At 38.4% G+C, this 22,761-nt stretch overlaps 1 long non-coding RNA gene across 2 annotated transcripts in view; it reads right to left on the reverse strand.

Annotated features, from left to right (window-relative positions):
* The window catches only part of LOC102003412, a 79,980-nt gene extending 57,691 nt beyond the window's left edge, over positions 1 to 22,289 (reverse strand). The window contains exons 1-4 of one of the 2 annotated variants that reach the window (XR_259607.1): positions 22,067 to 22,289; positions 16,731 to 16,791; positions 12,959 to 13,066; positions 3,988 to 4,530 (exon numbers count right to left, since the gene is read on the reverse strand). This is a non-coding gene — a long non-coding RNA (uncharacterized LOC102003412). Of the gene's footprint in view, positions 1 to 3,987; positions 4,531 to 12,958; positions 13,067 to 16,730; positions 16,792 to 22,066 lie in introns of those variants that run through there. The other variant, XR_001231192.1, reaches the window with a different exon arrangement.
* Positions 22,290 to 22,761: the final 472 nt, after the last annotated feature.

Consider the following 22,761-nt stretch of genomic DNA (forward strand, 5'->3'; position numbering starts at 1 on the left):
AAGTAGTCTTGATCCTCCATAATGTTCATCTTTTGGAACCTCTGGTTATTACTGCCATAAAATGAAAGTGTGTGATCATTCTCCATTTCCTATTATAGGCACATAAGAATGTATCAAGTCTCTATAAACTTTTTCCTATAATTCACTATATGTAGTATGGCCATCATAAAATCTTCAGGGGCATTCTGAATTTTTTCACATTCAAGTAAATAACATCAATCTGAAGACCAGGTATGCAGGTGACCAGGAGGCACTCCACTGCCTGGTGTCATACATCAGGGCCACTTGTCCTCCTCTCTTCACCCTTCACCTACTCCCAACAACCCTACCTTTTCCCTTAATTCAGACTCACTGTCCCCTGTAATTCAGTACCTTCTTCCTTCAGGAAATCATGCGTTTTCCCGGTTTGCTTTTGAGTATTCTTTTATTTATGGAATGACTTCTGTAGTAGGAACCTAGTATCTCATGCCCTCTCCCCTGAGTTGTTCATTTTCCTAATAAGAACACCAAAGATGAGGGAAACAAATTGGAGAGACTGAACATATTGATTTAAGATTCCTAATGACCATGGTTTAAAACCAGAATCTAGACATGTGACTGAATAAAGACCCAAGCTCTGGAACCTTGGTTTCCTTGTCTGTATAGTGGAACAACTATTACTGTTCTTACTATTTGGTGGGGGGAGGATTCAAGGATCTAGTGAACCTGACACAGAACACTAGCCTGGAAAATTCTAGCTTTCATCATCATTGTAGACATTGTTGTCATTATCAACTGACGTCAATCCTTTACCATCTACGTATGTATTGTACTCTACCTGTTTACAGCCATATTACAGGTTTATGTAAATATTTATAATGAATGAGGCATTGGGGCTCATTGACTTTTTAATGCTATTTAACAGATAGGACATAAAGATGGTCAGTATATCTGGATACCAGCAGAACTGGATGTCACCTCCCTAACTTTAACTTGTCCCTGTTTCTTGAAACTTCTTCCTCAGTTCCTGAGAACCAGAGAATTGATGTTAACTGTATCAAGTAATATCTATTGAAATTACAATGACATGAAGATTGGGGTCTGCCTTATTGTTCCCTGTCTGTATTCCTTTTGGCACTTAGATGAGTAAGGTGCCCATTGTCTAGTTGTAAAGCTTCCAGATACCTGTCTGGGAACACAGAAGCCATTCCAAGGCTTTGTTGTCTACAGTGCACCAATGAAAATAATTCTAAAAACAGAATCCTTTAAGATCTTCTGGCATCTGTTTCCTCCCAAAGAGTCATGATCAATCTTGAGCAATTTTAAATAACATTATTATTTTTCCTTCTGGCTAAGTAAACACGCTATGTTTATACTATTCTGAGAACACAGAGTTTTTCTGTATTCTAACACAATGCTTCTTACCTTAAATGTGTGGGGTTTCCTCACACATCAAGCAATTTTCCAGGGAACATTAGCTTGATGTCAATCATTCAACTATTTATCTGGTGATTCAGTCAGACTCACAGGCTGAGAGCTCAACCTGCAATGCTTCCCCTACTTCTGATGCAAATCACCAGCCCCAGGATGTGTTTCTGCCCCACTGGCTATAAAGCAGCAGATCCCATGATCCTTTTCCCTGGGCTAGAAAATTTGCTAATATGGCTTGCGTTGTGGTTGATATATTGTGTCAACTTGAGGTGTCGAAAAGCTTAACTAAGTAACTCAGCTGATTATAGACTAAAACCTCTGCACACTGTAAGCTAAATAAAGCTTTTTAAAAAATTTTGGGCATTGGGTATTTTGTCTCAGCAACAACAACAAAAAAGTAACCAAGACAGAATTTGGTACCAGGAGTGGGGTTGTTGCTGTGACTATACTTGACCTTGTGAATCAAAAGCCTTTAACAATGGCTTGTAAAAAGTGTTTTAAAAGGTTCAGGGATTTTACCATTTAAAAAAATCACTAGAACGCCTTCAGATGCTCTGCATGAGAGATTATGGTCAGAGCTCAAAAGACCAAAAGGCTGATAAAAATCCTGCCATAAAAGATAGGGTTTGAGAGGTTTCTGCTAAAAAAAAAAAAAAAAAAAGACTACATTGGATGTTAGAATCCAGACAATACATGTTATGGCTTGGCAAAAAGTTTATCTGCAATTTACTTGTGTCCAAAGACTTTGTCTAAGACTGAAATTAAGAGCAGTAGACTAATTAATCTGGCAAAAAAAAAATCAAGGCAGTCAAATGTTGAGGTGGTGGTATGGCTATTGTTGGGAGCTTTTAGCCAGATTTATGTTAAAAATAAAAAATAAAGAGCCTAACAGAATAATTTAATACATTGTGATTTGGGCCAAAAAAAAAAAAAAAAAAAAAAAAACCTCCAGTAAAGCTGTAGACTTCAAAGATAGAGCTAAAGAGATCTTGATTGCTGAAAAAAAAAAAAAAAGATGGCCTGAGGGCATAACTAAAAGCAACAGATATCCACCCTTTGCGGCCTCAAACCTGCAAAAGTAAAAGACTTTGCTCAAAAAAAAAAAAAAAAAAAAGTCACAGAGTGCCATGTTCCAAAATGGTGGCACCACAAAAAATTGGTTCCTCAAAATCAGGTTCAGAGTGCTCAGCAATCCAAGCACTCGATCCTACAGAAAAAAAAAAAAGCCTGGCTACTCCTCCAGCTGGCGGCAGACCTTGCATCATCCACATAGCACTGGTTTTAGATGCATACAAAATGCAAGAGTTCTGAGGTTAAAAAGGCTACCACCTAGATTTCAAAAGGCCTGAGAAGCCAGACAGTGTGCCCCTGAGAAGACAATATATAAAGCTGTGAGTATAAAGCAAAAGGTGCATTAGAAACACCAAAAGATTTAAAAGCCAAAAATATAAATTGTTTTTAAAAAGCTGCAAAGTGGCAGCAAAACAGTACCCCCCCGCAAAAGCCATGAAAGCTACAGCCACCAAAAGTGCCATAGGGGTGGAGTCACACAAGCCCTTTAGAGCTCACAATGTGCCACAGATTGTTTCAGATGCTGGACATGGAACTATAGGAGTTCATGTTTGCCCTGCTAGATTTTAGACTTGCTTTGGTCCCATTCCCTTGTATTCTATTTGTAACTTTTAAAATAAAAATGCTTATTTTGTGCCATTAAATGTTAAAAGTGTTTCCCTTCTCATTTACACAGGGGCTTGCAACTAAGAGTTTGCCTTGCATCTTGGAGGAGACTTTACTTGGACTTTTTAGCAATGCTGAACTGTTAGGACTTTGACAACTCTTACAGATAGACTAAATGTCTTTTGTATAAAGGGATGTGCATGAGTCTTTGAGGGCAAAATGTTATGGTTCTAATGTAATATGTTGATAGACAATACTGGCTCTTAAGTATTGTTAAACCTGTGTTATAATGTTCAAGTTGTAAAATGATAAAAATAATGTCTTTATATCTAAAAACTGGTTTAAAAAGTGTGTCTGGTTGCCAAGTTGACAAGGGGTGGATTGTTATGGTTGATACACTGTGTCAACTTGAGGAGTCTAAAAACTTAACTAAGTAACTCAGCAGTTCTACATCCTGGGGTATAAAGGGCATGCCCTTCCTGCTGTAGGACATTGTTCATTGTGTCAACTTGAGAAGTTTAAAAGGTTAACTATGTGACTCAGCAGACAGCCAGGCTCCTTACTTTGTATTCATCCTGAGCGTGTGCAAGAGGAGGGCATGGGAATGGTGTAGGGATTGGCGGATAGCTGATATACAATATAAGGAGAGAAAAGAGGCTTGTCCCCCTTCCCCTTGTACTCTGCTTTTGCTGTCTTGTGTCACCTTAAAGTGTTGCCCATGTGCCCTGCCACCCTGTCTTGAAGCCAGCTGATTATAGACTAAAACCTCCACAAACTTTAAGCTGAATAAACCTTTCCTTCCTTAATTTTTGGCATTGGGTATTTTGTCTCAGCAGAAAAAAAAAAAAGTAACCAAGACAGCTCATAAATAAAGAAACATTTTATTTATTTTTGCCAGTTTATTACAAATAATGTTGTTAAGTACATAGATGCACAGTTAGATAAACAGTTCAATGGGTAAAGACTGGAGCGAAGCACAGATTTATCACAACATGGAGATTTTCTTCCATGAAGAAGATAACTCATGTATTAGTTTCCTTCACTACTGTCCCAAATCACCACAGCCTAATGGCTTATAGCACCACAAATGCATTTGAAATGGGTCCTTCTAGGACAGGAGACAGTGCATGTGTTTCCGGAGGCTCTGGGGAAAATCTGTTTGCTTGTGTCTGATTTTCTACACAGTCTGTCCACCTTCCTTGGACTGTGACCATTTCCTCCGTCTTCACAGCCTGTGATGATGCACTGGGTGTTCCTGACATCACTTCACTCAGACCTCTCACGCCTGCCTCTCCACTTTTAAGAACACTTGTGATCACAGTGGATGTATCAAGGTAATCCAGGATAATCTCCTTATCTTAAAGTCAGTTCATTTGAAAACTTGATTCCATCTGCAACCTTCATTCTCCTTTGCAATATATAGTAATAATGTATTCACAGTTTCTGGGGATTAGGAGACAGACATTGGGAGGGGAGTTATTCTACTCTGTCTTCTGCAGATTCTCTATTCAGTTATAGAACTTTTCCGCTTTGAACTTTTTTAAAACTTAAAACAATGATAGCTCAATTAAAAACTAATTGTAATGCTAATACAGCAAGTGGGTTACCTCTTTGTGTTGGAAGTCTTCATCCATTCTGGAGTTCCAAAGGTAAGGACAGCTTCTCCAACATCCCAGTTAATGGATAAGCACCCAGCACTCAGGTGCTCACATCACATTTACTGACAAAGCCAAGTCAGAACCTGGTCTCCTGGTTCTCAGGGCAGTGTCCTCTCACCATCATATTCTGCCATCATGAAGTCTCTTGAAATGACGGCTTCAAAAAGTGGGGACTCCCCACTACTTTCACAGAGCAGATGGACCAGCAAAACAGCCTGAGCTGGCTGATTGGGATGCACATGTTTAGTTCGGGCAAATTCAAAGGAAAAGTCCAGTTCTTTTACTTCTTTTAATTTCAAGATAGATAAATCATTCAATTCATATTCAGAATATGTATGTAAAAATATAATTCCTGCATGTTTATAGAGTATTTCTCTCCTGTATCATCAAAGGCCATCATTTAAAAAACACACTCATCAAGTTTTGAAGGCAAAAGATGTTATCTAAGAATCTTGTTGCCCAAAAAGTTGTCCTTTATATATGTAAGTACCTGAAACATGCCTTCAGAAAGCATACAACCATCCTTAAGGTCTATATTTTTAGGATAGACTTCAACTTACTGACAGAAGGACATTATAACATAGTATGTTAAAACATATTAAAGTTAATAGTCCTGATATAGGAGAAATATAACTCCCAACCTGCAGGATGTCAGATGTGCCAAGTTCCTGTCTCCCAAAATCAAAGAATGAATTACAAGAGATAATGGGGGTTAAGAGCAGGAAAGGTTTACTGAGAGATGGCTCCTGAGAGACAGGAGGGGTCCCCAAAGTGGGTGGCCACCAAGACCCTTTGTCAGAGATAATTTATGCAGCAAAGTCACAATGTAAGTACAGCTTGGGTCACACTGCCATCAGCCCATAGGATTACAAGTATAGCTGCTTAGCTAATATTGCTCCTATAGGAAAAGAGTCACATAGCAAGGGTACATGGAAAGGGATGGTACATGGGAAGGGATGGTACATGGGAAGGGATGGGCCCAGATGCCCTTGTCACCCACCTGAGTGACGGATGCCCATCTGGACCTACTGGACCAGATGATGCTAATTACAGTATAATCTCCCTATTATTTATCCCTTAAGGAGACACATAGGCATGGCCACTGGATCTTTATCTTGAGGCCTTGCCTTCTTCAGGCCACAATTCTAATGATTTTATTTTTGTGTTAACTTACTTGAGAGCCCAGTCTCTCTCTGACTGTGTATTTATTTTTAACTCACTTAGCTGCCTATAATATTCCCACTCTAAAATGACTGGTGATACCAACAAAAACTTGGAAGGGGGTCTGGATACAATATGAGAAAGCCACCAATGTCTTCAATTTGCATAGAAGCTAATTGGCAGTTAGTGCTTTACTCTTTATGTTGAAAGTTTTATAGACACTAATATGAGTACTTTAATAACATTTTTTCTTTTTAAATTTTTATATTAGTACATATTTATAGTACCTAATGGTGACTTTTATAGCTGGGAATTGGGACATGTACCTAACACATCTTCATCTTCTTCCTCCTCATCCCCTCCTCTGCCTCCCCTCTTCCAATCATTGGTAAAACTAAAACCAAAATCACTTGAGGAGAAAATCAAAATAAATACAGTTCACACTGAGAAAAAATCACTAGGAAACAGCAATGTCTTTTTAAAAAAAATAAGCATAGAACAACACAAAGTGGGTACAGTTATATCAGGAATAATAATAATTATGGATATGATTGAATCTTTAAATCTTCAATAATGTACCAAAGTAAAAGACACATTGCCATTAACCCCCTGCCCAATACTTTCTCTGTTTGTTTTTGTTTTTGTTTTTGTTTTTCCCAGTACCAGGAATCAAACTCACAACCTCTCATTTGCCAGGCAAGTGCTGTGCCACTGAGCTAAATCCCCAGCCCCACTTTCTGTGTTTGAATACACTCATCCCATTGCTCTTACTACTTCTTGAAGCAGTTCTGGAAGTCTTCTTTCCTGAATGTCTTTGGCTGCACTGTCACGGCTGCCTTAGTGTCATCAATTGATTCCAAATATCTATCTTTTATGGTCATTTTGACTTTGGTGACAAGCAAGAAATCACACAGTTACAGATCCCATGAAATAAGGTAGATGAGAACACACCAGCATGTTTTTAAGAGACTCCCTTTCCATAGATAACACTCAGCAGAAAAATTCACCACATTTTTTATCACTCCTCCTTACCACACTCACGAAAATGGACTTCCAGAACTGCTTCAGAAAGTGGAAAGAATGATGGGATAAGTGTGTTCAAAGTGAAGGTGTGTATCTTGACGGGGAGTGATGGCCATGCATCTTTTACTGTGATACATTTTTAAAATTTAAACATTCACTGTATATTTTGATCATCCCTTGCACTCCTTAACTATACTACCATTGTAAATGGTTCAATAGTTCAAATAAAGAACTTATAAAATTTAACTTGATATTATTGAAAAGCCCTAACACTTAAAGGAAATTTCATGTATTATTAATTGATTGGGCAAGGATTTAACAGTAAAGTAAGAATAAATATAGCCAAAATAATCAAAGAAAATAGGAGTTGCCATATTCCTATCACACAAGGGAGAATTACAAGAAAAAGATATTTCTTGGATTGAAAAAGTTTATACTATTTTGATAATAAATAAAAAACAGAAAGAAAACATAGAAACCACAGATTTTTATGCTCCAAACAATAATCTTCAAAATATAGTAACCACAGACTACTAAAAGCAGAAAGATAAATTAGCATGCACAGTGGAATAGTGGACACATTACTACTTTTTCTATCTTTTGCAGTCGATGTGTATAAATATATACACAGGTGGGTGGGTCAGACCAAAAACATCTCAAACAACAAAAAAATACTGGGGCTGGGGATTTAGCTCAGCGGCACAGCACCTGTCTGGCAAGCATGACGTCGTGAGTTCAATTCCCGGTACCGAAAAAAAAACACAAAAAACTAAAACAACTTCTTAGGCTTACAGAAAAGGAGTTCTATGGAGAACAGAGCATATATTTCCTCTTACATTTACAAAGCACATTAGAAAATAGTAATTATATAGCGCACAATATACTCTCATAGACTACAAAAAATACAAAAAGCAAAGGCCAAAATTCTAACATCACTAATGAGTCTCTGAAAGACTGATTGTACTAAAAATCATATTTTTCACTAAGGATTACTCAGGAACTAGTGAGAGTGAGAACAAATCAGATGTGTAGCCTGTGGGCCTTTTATCAGGGCATCACTGTGAGAAAACTGAAAATGGAAAAAATAAGAGCAAAGAAAAAGTAAAAAAAAAGGTCAGAAAAAGTAACAGCAGCAATTAATGAATTAGAAAATGGATAAATAATAGAAAAGTATGTCTAAGGACTGGTTTTTTTGTAGAAAAACAATTAATCAGACGTTTAGCTTGCATAATGAAATAAAAAAGAAAGAAAGCATAAATTAAAGAGACAAGATGAAAGATATAACTTCTAATAATATAAAATCCTATTGTGATAATTTTTTTGAATGAGTTTTACAGAAAATATAAAAGATAGTGAAAAAATAAACAAAGAAATAACTAAAGAAGAAAATTTCCCAGTTATCCAAAATTTCCTGCTAAAAAGGAGAGAAGCCTTTTAAAGGTTTTATGCCAATCCTTATGTTGATTTTGAAAAACTGAAAATTCCTTTAAAAATACAACTATAGACCAAGCTCCCTCACACTTACAGATTTTAAAACTCCAAAAATATACTGACAATTTAATGTAGAAATTTTTCTAAAAATACTATCTTGTGATAAACAAATTTACACTAAGAATGCAAGACTCATTTACTATGAAATTTCAAAAATAAATCACTGCATTAGGCCAAAAGAGAAGCACCTTGGAGGTATTAATTCATTAGAGTCCAATATGTCTTTAATAAGGTACAGACTGTAGTGCTGGTTTGTCTGTCTTTTAATAAATTCAGTATTCCTTGAGACAAGAAAAGCCACTTTTTCACTCTCAGTCAATTATCTTTAATATTGAAACAGTAGCAATACCCACATTTTTGTTCAAAAAGTTGATACTTATAAATGATTTGCTTTTAAATGATTATTATTTTATTCTTATCTTTCTATATTTCCCATATTTTTGTGAGGAATAGCATCAGTACTCTGCTTAATGTTTCTCATAATTCTTTCCATTGTAGAAATCTTTTAAAATCTTACAGAACGTTCAGCACTTTCTCCAGAAAAATACATTAGCCACAAGTAAGCACCAAATTCTGCATGGTTGCTGGTCTTACAGAGCTATTAAAACTCACATGAAAACTCTAGGTGAACAGAGCAATTTTAAAGCAATTCTTCCAGAATTATTTCAACAGGTTTTCGCCAGAACTTTGTAGATGGGTATAGCTACTACTTTTACCATTTTAAAAATGAGTAAACTATATCTTAGAGGTTAAGAACTCACAGCTGGGAGGAACAGAATTCACACAAGTGGCCATGTTCCCCTGCCCTAGCACTCTGTGTTTAACGGCTTTGCAGAGCCTGGTCTGTTATGGACTGAATAGGATGTCATCTCATAAACAGAATCGGAGTCCTGACCCATAACGCTCTGCAGCACCTCCTAACTTTCCCGTGCCTTGCTTTCACCATCAATAAAGCAGAGATAATAATACTTGCCCTGCACATCCTTCAGAGTTGTTATGAAGATAAAGTACAGGAAAGGCACTTGCAAACATAATTTATCTTTATTATTATTAATACATAAATGTGTCTATTATGAATCTATTACAACTCAAGCAGCCCTGGGATAAGTGCCGATGGGATCTAGGTGGGGGGAAGAAAAGACAAAGCATCTTACTAAGAGGCAATTAAAATGGACCACTCACGCTCAAAAAGTCTTTGCTTGGGTAATTAGCAACCTACTGTGGATCCAACAAGGATTTCTTGGCTCTCTGTGGCCATCCCATAAAGTGAACCAACACAGTAGGGAGTTCCCAGCTATAAAAAATGTTGGCCTTCACAGGAAATTCCATCTAGTTGATGGCTGTGATTTAATTTTAATAATTAAAATTTAAGTTGATCTCTCAGTCCACGTTTTCTCCACTGCGTTCATCACAGGCTTGCTGAAGGCTACAGAGCAATGGAGGCACCAGAAGGAGCTAGGGAAGGTTGTTTACTCTGTGTGGCCCAATCAGACCGCATCCTCCCTCCCGTCAAAGATAGTTCCCTTGTCTTGATACCCTTGACGTTCGCCTACGATGGAGCGGGTCTGTGAGTCTCACTTCAGCTTCCTGAGACTCAGTTTCTTTCTCAGTAATCTGGGAATCCTGGAGCCTGCTGTGATAAAGTGGAAAATCTCTGGAAACTGCAGTGGACAGAGAAAATGGAAGGAATCGTCCTTTACTGCATTTCTAACCTTCCTGAGTGAGCCCCTTCCAATATCTTCTTTATCACAAATGTTCTGTGACAACACCTAATGTACTTCACAGTCTGCTCCAAAGCAGAGCTGAAGCTTTTCCATTGTTTTAATTTGGTTTTTGCTACTCTGTGCTCTCACCTATTTTGATTCCCTTGTTCTTTATCCGTTATCTATTTTATTTCTTATGTGCCAAATGGAAAAGTAGTTAAAGCTCAAGACTCGATGTGCTGATCCTTTCATCCTTAGTCATAACCTTTCTACAATTGCTCTGGAGTGACAGTTATAGAGCCCATAAGTGTGAGATCACTCCGGGCTGCTCTTCTAACCTCTAAATGGAATCAGTCCTCAGGGATGGATGGAATTTCACTGCGTTTTCCCATTTCATTTGTATAATGAAATCATTGTTTGGCCTCCCTTCTGTTCTTTTGCCCTTTCCGGTCTTAAAGTGGACCATTCAGATGTCCCCCCTCAAATTTCTCTACAAAAACTAGAAATTTTAAAAGGATGCACAGCAACTTGATTTTTTCTAAAGCTATTCCATCAAATAAACTCCCCTCTGTGCATCAGTGTCTACGTATTATATGCTTGCATGTCTTCTATGTGCATGGAAATAAACCTGTGTATCAATCTATAATGTGTGAACTTGGAAAATTCAAATCATCACTTGAAAGAGAATCACTTCTATTGTAATTGGGTCATGTTACCATATTAATCACATGTGGTCAGAGTCAACCCCAAGGAGCAGGTGCAATAGAACTTAACTATTCACTAGAATCAGCCTGAGTCCCTGTTAAAATGGTGGTCTCCAAATCTCACCCCAGAACCATGACTCAGATTTTGAGGAGGAAGATCAGAATGATGCATTCTTAGGAAGGTCACTATATTTTGAAAAAGCATTGCCGTAGAGGATTCATTTGACTGATTTCCTGAATTATGCCTGTATTTTAGACCCTTTAGGGGGAAACTGTTTATTCTACAAAGCTCCTAAGAGGACAGCTACAGCAAGACTATGTAAAACTTGTTCCAGATGGAAGCTGCTAGATATGCTCTGACTTTTATTCCAGGCTTGGAAGTTGAATCCTGAGTATCTCAGGCAAGCCTAGGGTCTTCTCTATGGTGCCATGGAACAATGAGGTTTGCTTTCTTTCTTTCTTTCTTTCTTTCTTTTTCTGGATTTTGTTTTGTGCAGTACTGAGGACTAAACACAGGACCATTCACATGAGCTACATCCCAGCCCTTTTTCTCTCTGTTTTACTTTGAGACAGTGTCTCACTAAATTGCCTAAGCTCAGGGGCTGGGGATTTAGCTCAGCGGCAAAAGCGCCTGACTGGCAAGCGCAAGGTCGTGAGTTCGGTTCCTGGTACCAGAGAAAAACCAAAAAAAAATAAAAAATAAAAAAAATAAAAAATAAATTGCCTAAACTGGACTGGAACTTGAAATCTTGCCTCAGCCTCCTAGAGTTCTGGGATCACAGGCCTGCACCACCACACCCACGTAGAAATGGATTTTAAGGTAACTCTAATAGCCTTTGACTTGTGCCATCCTCCCCACCCCAGAAAAAACAATGATGCTCCCATACAGAATAGCCATTACATCTCACTTCCCCAAGATAAGTTCTGCCAGCATCATAACTCATGATATTTGAGAAGCGACTTCAGTTTGAGATATTGGCAAATCCTATTGTTTGGATCTTCAGTGTCTCCAAAGGTCCATGTAGTAAAGATTTGTCCCCCATGACGGCGCTCCTGGGAGCTGGTAGAGCCTTTAAGAAGTGGATCATAGTGGGAGGTTGGCCGCTTCCTCTACATTTCCCTTCCCTTCTGTCATGAGGTAAACGGTTCTGATTCACCACCCACGTCTGCATGAATTCATGCCCTCATGGACGCAGACCCAGGGGTCTAACTGATAGTGGACTGAAACTTCTAAGAGTGTGAGCCTCTTTATAAGTTGATTATCTCAGATATTTGTTATAGCAACAGAAACCTGACAGAGTTAACATAAAAACAGTGGTTTTAGGGATGCACCTCAGTGGCACAGCGCCTGCATTTGATGCCCAGTACCAAACAAAAGCTGTTTCTTTTTTTGTTTTTTTTTTTTTTTTTGGTTTTTCTCCGGTACCGGGAACCGAACTCACGACCTTGCGCTTGCCAGGCAGGCGCTTTGCCACTGAGCTAAATCCCCAGCCCCAAAAGCTGTTTCTTTTAAATCAAGTTTTTATATTAAAAAATGGACGCAATGACTAGAAAACTCTCATGTAGGGTCTGCAAGTGTTTTTATGGACCTGCACACCCTCCACTGTTCACCATCAGCTCCTTTAAAGGAGAATAAAGCATATTCATTGGACTAAAGAGGAGTTTAGAGAATACAGTATATTCATAGGAGTTTTCAGAGTTTAGAGAGAATAACACTTGCCTGAGTCAGAAACAAAGTGAGAAAACCATATCTAGCCATTCTTTATTCTCCCCTTTTTAAAAACAGTTCTATGGTGGGACGTACTTTGACTAGCCATATGCAATTATATTTGCTGGAATCTTCTGATCTGCCCTATGACTCATAATAGTGACCTCACACAGCATAAGTCTTTTCATTGGAATGATAGCATTCATCGTACTGACCCATAGTTCTTTTTCTCATCAGTAACTTGAGTGAGTAACTTTACCCTCTTTGGCCAGAAATACTATCTATTCTAGTATAAGAAGATTAAGAAGGTATAGCCAGTGAGGATTTAGGAGTTTAAGTAATAAATAATCTCAGTTTTATCAGCATAACAATACCAGATAAAAGTACCATCCATTTCAGCTTAAAATGTATTAGAGAAATTACCTAATGCCTGTAGAGGAATGTTTCCTCTGAGAAGTGCAGATAGCTAAACTCGCTTCAATTACTTGGCTCTGAATACGTCCATCCACAATCAGTGAAAAAGATTAAAGTCTGAGAACAAAAAAAGAAATTTGTTTCTGAGTTGAAACTCATTTCTGTTTTGTAGACTATAATAGCTAGTAACACCTTTCTCTCTCTCTCTCTGTCTCTCTCTGTTTCAATGAAAGAAAACTAGTCCTCTGAAGCACATAAATATTAGTGTTATGCTCTTGGGAAAATGTACACACACACACGTGCACGTAGAGTAATACATTCAGATTCCCAAGTACTTTTACACATACATACACTCACATTTACAAATTAGCCAGCATTATAGCTCAATGTTTCTGAATCATCAGCAAAAATAGCTGATTTTAGTGCCAGTATGATAGAAAATGAAATCATAAGATATACTATTTTAATAAACACTTGGAACTATGATATTTTTCTTTAAATTTTATGTGCCATAGTTCATTTAAAAGATCTAACAGATTTTCTTTTACATTTCATGACATATATCTTGTTTATAAAGGACATTTGTCAGTCTTAATTCACTTGAAGATCTAAATGTGGTCTGCATAAGATAGTGTTGGCTCGTGACATTGCAGAGGAGATGCTAGGCTGGAAACTCCACTAGCATGCAGAAAATGGCGGCCAAGTAAGGACAGTCTGAAAAAACAGTCCTCCCAAATGGTAGTTTAAGAAACAAACAGAGATAAAGTTTTGGGAAACAGTGTGCTGATTGGTAAGCAAAATTCCCCTAGTTTTAAATGATGAGACACGGGGCTGGGGTTTAGCTCAGAGGCAAAGCGCCTGCCTGGCAAGCGCAAGGTCGTGAGTTCGGTTCCCAGTACCAGAGAAAAACCAAAAAAAAAAAAAAAAAAAAATGATGAGACACAAGGACAGTTGTTAAGTGAATCATAGAATTTTCACTTAATGTAAATAGATAGCACTAGATGCAGTGCTATGGCTTGTATCTAGATGTAACCCGCAAGGATGTGTGGTACTAAATTAATCTTCCGATTGGAATTAGCACAGCTCTGGGTGTGGATAATGGGAAGGCGCATGCTCTGTGTGGGTGGCGCCACCCAAAAGGCTTATAGCCTGAATGGGATAAAAGGGAAAGGGAGGCTTGCTTCATGGCTGCTTCTGCTGTTTCTGCCACTGCTTGCTGCCTTTCACTTGCCATGTTGTGGACTGTTTCTCCTCTCTGATGCCCCTCTGCTGTGCCACTCTGCATCAGAACAGGCTAACTGTGGTCTGAACCCTCTACAGACTATGAGCTGAAATAAATCCTTCATCTTTTAACTTGTGGGTGTCGGGTGTTGTGTCCCAACAAGAGCAGAAACTAACTTTTCCTTACCCACCAGGGTAAGGAAAAGGACCAATTAAACAGAAAAATGCATGGTATTATGACCAGTGATTTAGCCAATGATTCATGGGGGGAAAGTCAGAAATAAACACAGAATAAAAGTTTAGTTTTAATCAAAGATGATAATTCAAATTATTGGTAAAATAATGTGTTAGCAAAGAAATAGTGTTTGAACAAATTAGCAGCTACCTATACATTTGTATTTCTCCTTTATACTTACCACAATATAAATTACAGAAGCATAAAGGAAAATGAAGCCACAAAAGTTGGAGGAAGAAGCATAGAAAAATAATCTCTAGATGAGAAAAGTAATGTAACTATAATATGCAATCCAGGAGACAATATAGTAATGGATTAATCTCACTGTGTCAAAACATGTTTTTAGGCTGGAGGTGTAGCTCTGCGGCACAGTGCCTGCCTGGCTAGTGTGAGGTCATGAGTTCAATTCCTGGTACCAAAACAAAACAAAAAAAAACCATGTTTTTATACCCAAAACACCATTTAAAAAACAAAAGACAAAGCACATACTAGGGAAAATATTACAACTCTTAATACACAGTGCTAGTTATGTTTAAATCAGTATGTAAAAATTTCAGTTGAAAATAGAAACTTCTGGAAAATAAAGTATTGCTTTTTTATCATATACAGAAAGTCTCATCTTTACTCTTTTAAGTAACTATAAAAACTTCAAGATATATCACCTAACAGGTTAACAAAGGTCAAAAACTTGCTGACATATTACACCGTAGATAAATAAGCCCTGTTATTCATTACTGATGGGAGTGTTAACTGGTAAATCTCTATGGAAGTGAACAAAAAACAAACACATGTTTCTTTGACTCTGCAATTCTGTTTCTCATGAATTTCTCACGTAGTTCAGAATTTAAAGTTCCTCTATCCCAAATTCAAAAAGGAAAATGATAACTGTTCCTTGGCAATAGTCTCAAGCATAAACAACTTACCACTATAACCTGTTTTACAACTACTGAAATCAAACAGTAGAAATGTTAGGGACACACTTCTGAAAACAAGCCAATCAGTAAGAACTCCACACTTCTAAAAGCCAGCCACTTGGTTACAATGCCACAGTTCTGAAGTCAGCCTATCAGTAACAACTTGACACTTCTGAAACCAGCCAATCAGTAACTCTGCCATACATCTGACTGCCAACCTATCAGGCACGTGTACACTCCAATTACCCACCTTCCATGGCTAAGCAATCTCTAAGCACTCTTACTTGTACAGTGTTTCAATTTCTAAGTCCAGTGCTCCCCACACCTTCTAAAATCAGTTTTTATTTAGTTCTGATATAATTGTGCAAAAAGACTGTTGATCCTTGTTTAGCAAACAGTAAAATCAGGTTTTTGCTTTAAATGTTGAGGGATATCCTTGTCCTTCAGTTCAAATATTGACATATATGACAAAGGATACACATAGATGTGTTCATTAAAAGACTGTTTAGCATAGCAACAGCTTGTAAACAGCATAAGTACTCTAAAAGGCCTAATAAACCGGAAAACCAGAAACATCAGGTATGTCCGAAAAGGGAACAAGTTGTCATGGGGTAAATTATCTTTATTTCATTTACCTTGTGTGCATGTATCATTTATTAAAAATCAACTTATTTAGAGTCACAATTTCAAATTATAGGCATAAAATTAAAAAAACATATAAAAGTAGTATCAAAATAGCAACAGTTGCTAGGCTGTTACTGATGGAATAATGTTTTTAAGGATCTCTTTCCCTAAATATAATCTTATGACATAACTTGTAAATAGGAACTATTTAGAGATCCCATGGAAGGTATCAAACCAAAATACAGCAGATGGGATTATTCCATTGCAAGTTGACATGTGAGCAAAAACTGGATGGGACATTGAAAGAAACTTACTTATTGGATGAAACAATGTAAGAGAAAAGAGGAATTAGAAAAGTCCAAGAACATCCCTTGAGCGAAACTGACAGAGCAATTCCTTCCTAGAATATAAGGAGCTTTCAAGCAAATCCCAGAAGTTCAGCCCTGACTTAAGCCCTAACAATCCCTACTCCCAAAAGGTGGGAGAGCATTGCTTTACTTGTACTGCAGATGGGAAGTGTATCACAGAATTCAAAGTTAGCAAATATATCCATCCTTTGTCTTTTCTTTATAAAATAAACCTAGTAAAAAGTAGTGAAGCACTTTGCTTCATTTTAAATTAGTTCTGTCTTTCTCCCTGGTCCATGACAAATCCAGGGAAAATTCCAGCAGGCCATACTTGTAGAAGACAGCCTTGCATGCAGCATGATATCCACCAGAAACAACATCTATCAAGGACAGACTTGCTGAGTCAGGCAGGTCCCCCAAAGTAATCATAATTTTCTTACCGCTGTGCAGTGTGATCTCAGAATTCAGAAGTCAGGTTGAACTTCTTCCAAACGGAGCACTCTACAGAGGAGAAAATAGTAAAAATAAATGAAATCATGTTGCTTGCAAGTTAAACTGAGCTATTTGAGGATTAAAGTAGCGTATTAAAGTGATCCAAAGTCTCCAGCACGGAATTATTTTCAGTAGTCATTTGATATTGACATAATATTCACACTGCACTGACAAGAGTTGTAGAGTTTGATCCAGAGCTTCAGGTACACACTAATGTTGAGGAAATTCATAAGACATTTTAAATTATTTCATCACTTAAAATAACTTTATTCCAGTCCCCCTGTTCTGTTTTTATTTCTGGCCTTGCAGTACTTAACATCAGTTATATTGATTACACAAGGAAAAATAACACTACAGGTACAATTTCCTTCACTCTTCATTCATTTTAACTGATGTCTTCAGTCAAAAGCTTTGATTAACATGAAATCTGATAGTTAAACTGGACATCCAAACTGCTTCCTGTACAAAGAGATATTATTCTTAGGGACTCAAAAGGACAAGCTCCCAAATACATTCATATTTCTTTTCATGTTAAAAATAACTTCAATAATCACTTTCATCATCCATTGAACTTTCAGGTTAGTATCAGTCTTACAAAATTTAGAGCTTTTAAAATTTTCTTCAGATGCCTTCACTGGGCAATCTGGCAAAATTCTTTAAAATTAAAATGCATGTGATACAATTCCATTCCTGGGAATTCATAGAAGTATATGTACCATGGGGCTAATTCCAGCCCTGTGTTTTGGAGACCAGGAACAAGAAACCACGTATGGAGTTTTCTCTGAAGGGAAGCTGCTAATGGCATCTACTGGGTAGAGACCAGGGCATTGCTACACACCACAGATACAATAATGGTGGAATAAGCACACGAGACAGTGCTATATCCACCTCACAGAGATTTAGTAAGCTGCTAAGTATAACTAAACAACACTGTATCAGGTGACTTATGGAATTTTGTCAGCCACTTTGGGTTAGAAAAACAAGATGCAAAAGGTATACACAATTATTCATTTTTGTAAGAAAAGCAAATTGTAAAAGGAAGGCATCATTTCACTGATTCTTAAACAGGAGGGACAGACATGATGGACCCCTTGGCAAGGTCTAGAGATAGTTTGGATTGTGGCATCTACTGGGTAGAGGCCAGAGATACAGCTAAATATCTTATGCATAGCAGCCCCAAACAAAGAACTGTCTAACCCAAAGTGTCAAGAGTGCTGAGTGTGAGACACCCTGCTGTTGCAGAGATTGTATGATTTTATAATTCAATCATGTAAGTCTAGAAAACATACAGAAGCTCCCACATGAGGTTGTCCTTGTAACCTATCCTAGGAAAAGCAAAAGCAAGGGATGAAGGCTGAGATGCTAATGAGGGGAGGAAGGAATGGATGGATGTGCCCCTGCGAAGATCAGCATTATGGTACAATCTCCTTCTTATACTTAAACCGGTAGCAAAAGAAGCAAAAGCACCAGCTTCAAATCATCTTTGCCATCTTTATCTTGTTCCTTAGATGCAGTCAGGTAGTTAAAGGCTTAACTTCAGAGCTTCACTGAAACCACAGTTTTCATAGGTGCAAGAAAATGTAACAAATTCAGTGAGAGGCAACCTGATTTAAAGGTCACCAAAGTAATGGAAACGATAGCTTAGTCAGTCTGCCTTTGTCAAATCTTTGTACCACATTACTTAGACTCTCATGAATAATCTTGTTGATCTAATATGCACTAACCTCACCCTCTTGCACCCTTCATATCAGCAGTTTGGTATTTTTATTATGCTACAGGGAACTGAATTTAAAAGACCAAAAATATGACCAGTGACTCACTCACTTTGCATAGAGGTGGGTGTGGCTGATTTTGTTCTTCTTTTCTTATGGTGACCCCTTTACCTTATATCCTGCTAGCAAATCCACAAAATGGGTACAGGTGTCCCCCCTTTACCTTATATCCTGCTAGCAAATCCACAAAATGGGTACAGGTGTCTCCCCTTACCAATGGGGCATACACTCCAAAGCCCCCAGTGAATGCCTGAAAGCACAGGCAGTGCTACATCCTTTGCACATCATGCCTTTCCCTGTACATTTGTATCTGTGATAAAGTTTAACTGACAGAATAGGCACAGTAAGAGGTGCACAGCACCTAAGAGTAAAACAGAGCAATTATAATCATATTCCGTAATGAACCTTCCAGCATTCCTGGTGTGATTTGGAACCGTTATAAAATAAAATAAAGTTTACTTGAACATAAGCACTGTCACACCATGCAGCTGATCTGATAACGGAGCTGGCTATTAAGCGGCTAACGGGCAGGTAACATACAGAGCATGGTTAGAGTGAACGAAGGGTGACTCATAACTCAGGCAAGACAGAGCAGGGGAGCACAATATTTTATCACATTACGCAGCATAGTACACGCTTTAAAACTCATACAGCAATATCTCCGTTTGCAAACACTTCTGTTTGCCAGAGATTCAGTTTTAAAACAGGAGTGTTTGGCCAAATCTTGCTTTTGTTAGCAAAGTCCTCATCAGGTGATAGACACAACAGTGGCCATCTTCCCCAGAATTGTTGAACAAATTAAGTTCCTGGATCAAGGTACCACTGTGTATTATTTTATTTCTGGAATTTTTCATTTAATATTTTCAGATCACTGTTCCCTGTAGGTCACGGAAACCACAGGGATTAAAATTACAGATAACAAAACCCTGATTGCGTGCAGAATACTACAAAGAGTCAACAACTGGGATCTCATCTTGTTAAAAAGCTTTTGCACAGCAAAGGAAATCACCACAGAGTGAAAAGATGATCCAGTCAGTGACAAAAAGATCTTAGCCAGTGTTCCTCAGACAAAGGACTAATAGCTAGAACATATAAAGAACTGAAAAAATCAGACCCTCCCAAATTTAAAGACCCAATCCAAAAATTAGCATCTGAGATGAATACACACTTCTCAGATGAAGAAGTACAAATTGCAAATAAATATATGAAAAAATGTTCAGCATTGCTGGTTTTTCAAGAGATATAAATTAAAACAATGCTGAGATGCCATCTCACTGCAGAAAGAATGGCTATTATCAAGAAATCAACCCATAACAAATGCTGATGAGGCTGTGGGGAAAAAGGAACACTTCTCCACTGTTGGTGACTGGAAACAACCACTGGTACAACCACTGTGGAAATCAGTGTGGAAATTCTTCAGAAAACTAGGACTAGAAGTCCCATTTGACCCAGTTATTCCCCTTTTGGTATCTTGCTGAAAGAACTGAAAGCATCATACCACAATGATATATGCGCACCCATGTTTATGGCAACACAGTTTGTAATAGCTAAAGTTTGGAAACAGTCCAAATACCCATCAACCAATGAATGGATAGAAAAGATATTTTTTACACAGTGGAGTACTACTTAGCCATCAGAAAGGACACATTTGAGACGTGTGTAGCTGAATGGATGGACCTGAGACTATGCTCTTAAGTGAAATAAATAGGATGCACAGATGTAAACGTCACATTGTCTCTCTGATGTGAGAAACTGAAAGTGTAAATAAGAGTGAAAATGTAGAATAGATATTGTGAAATAGGAAGAAATTGTTCAAAAGAGAAGGGGATCTAGGGCAGGAGGGGGGAGTGAGGGAAGGGAAAAGAAATAAATGAGAAAAGGATAAAATGGAAACAAGGGTTTGTAAATGAGGATGGGAAGAAGGTTTTGAGGGGTAGGAGGGGAATGGAGAAAAAAGAGGAACCAAGGTCTATCATGTACAGGTACAAATTTCCTAACATGAATGCAATCATTATGCGTATCAAAATTATACAAGTAAACTTCATAATAAAAAAATAAATGAAACTAAAGATAAGGGAGGACTACTTTGTCCTGTGTAGTAACACCAGGTACTACAGAAGCACACAAAGTCACTGACACTTCTGAATTCGGGAGTATCCCTTTTATCTGCCCTAAATTCTTAGTCTGTAGATCTTTGCAAGCTGTCAGAGCTGTAATGCTTTCTGTGTCAGCTCTTCTTTGACATAAGCCCTGGTACAGCCTGCATGGCTGTAGAGTGGTCCAGCCAGGCAAAGAAGGGCCCAGGGTGCACTTTTAATAAATGACACTACAGTGGAGCTCTGGCAGCAGGGAAGGCAAGTCACGCAGGCAACCACGTTACCCAAGGAGGATGACCCACTCCCTCTAAATGTCAGAGGTCCTACACTTGGTCACTGCATACGCATAAACACCAGGAAGGCAGGGGGAGCTGAGAGGAGGCAAATAGATTTCCACCATTCATCTGAAAAAAGTTGTTATTTCCATCTCTTCCTATAGCACCGCCCCTCCATTCCATTTCACACTATTCAAGTCACACCCATTTTCCTACAAATGATTTGGGTGTATCCTTCTTTATAGCAGAGTAGTTTTCCATTGTGTGCAAACACATTTTCTTCATCCATTCATCTGTTGATAGGCACATAGGCAGCTTCCAAGATTCAGTGAGTATGAATTGTGTTACTATAAACATGTGTGTACACAGATCACTGTAACAATATGATGACTTCAGCTTTTCTGGGAAGATACCTAGATGATAAATGGCTGGGTAAAATGGGATTGCTATTGTTTTTTTGTTTTTAAGGAGTTTCATAATATTCTCCTTCCAAGCCTGTAGCAACCAAGCTTAGCTTTATTCTGGCTCCTCTGTGCAGCATAAGCTCCTCCCACCTTCCTTCTCTTGCAGCTTCTTCATACTTTTATTTTACTATTTTCCTTGCTGCACTCAAAATATCTGTAAGTCTTAGCATAGTCTTTTTTCACCTAAAGTATCTGTATCCAAATATTTATCTTCAGGCTGTTGTCTGATTATGACTTCAATATCACCCAAAAGTTGGCAAAAGTCTGGTCTCCATCACCATGACTAACTGTGTGCACTGAGCACTTGTTTCCTGGTGTTCTTTGGAAGCTGTCACTCCTCAGACTGGGCTATGACAAAGTCATTTCATTGCTACTCTCTTCTGATTTGAAAGGCCCCTTTCAGCTTTCTTGTCTGTGTGGTGAATTACAGGTGTGAGAATAACAAAGAGAACCCAGAACACTGGCTCACAATAACCAACAGGTTCTACTTCCTTTCGCTGGAAGTCTATCTTCAGCACAGTGTCAAGAAAGCTATCCAGGAGAGGAAGCCACCATGATAAATTGGCCGTGTTGGCATCAGCGCAGGAGCAGATGGGGGTGGCAGGTGTGGCTGGCATCTGTTTATTGCCCCAAAAATAGTCACAAGGGACCTGTTTAGTCATGACAAGTACACATACCTTTCTGCACATCTGAAGTTCGATTGACCTAAGAATGTAGATAAATACATAAACACACACACACACACACACACACTGCATTTCTGATATGGAGACGATCAAAGTCCTTTGTGAGGACAAGGCTCCGCCAGCAGCATCTTCTTACTGCTTCCACATTTCCTAACTATGTCCAGATTTCCTCCTGATGACTTCCTTCCCTAGCAGTCTGTTCAAGTGACTCTTAGAGTCACTTGAACATGGAACCTGGAACATGGAACCATGGAACATGGCATCTAGAACATGACTCTTGTCAATTCTCATGACTAAGTCTTTCACTGAATACAAACACCTGCTCAGATGTCACCTCTTCTGAGAAGCCCCACCAACCACTGTCTCGCCAGTGTTTGGCACTGCCAACCAGCTATTCATCCTCAGCCAGACTCTATTCCATTCCTTGGTGTTAATTTCTTCATAATGCATATCACCAGCGGATGTCACACTCTCAGTATACCCTGGGTTATGGGAGTCCTGCCCTGCACTCTGTCCTCATCTCCGCTGTATCATAAGCACCATCACCAGAATTTGGCTGTTTTGTGGATGGGAGCCCAGGACAGGGCAAGGCGCACAGCCAATGCCAGACATAGGTTTCTGGAACCCCTTAGTTCCATGAACTTAATCTGCTTTCTACACATTTGAGGAAGAGGTGGCATGACCCA

Source organism: Chinchilla lanigera, unplaced genomic scaffold, assembly GCF_000276665.1.
Source record: "Chinchilla lanigera isolate Chin_1 unplaced genomic scaffold, ChiLan1.0 scaffold00006, whole genome shotgun sequence".
NCBI lineage: Eukaryota > Metazoa > Chordata > Mammalia > Rodentia > Chinchillidae > Chinchilla > Chinchilla lanigera.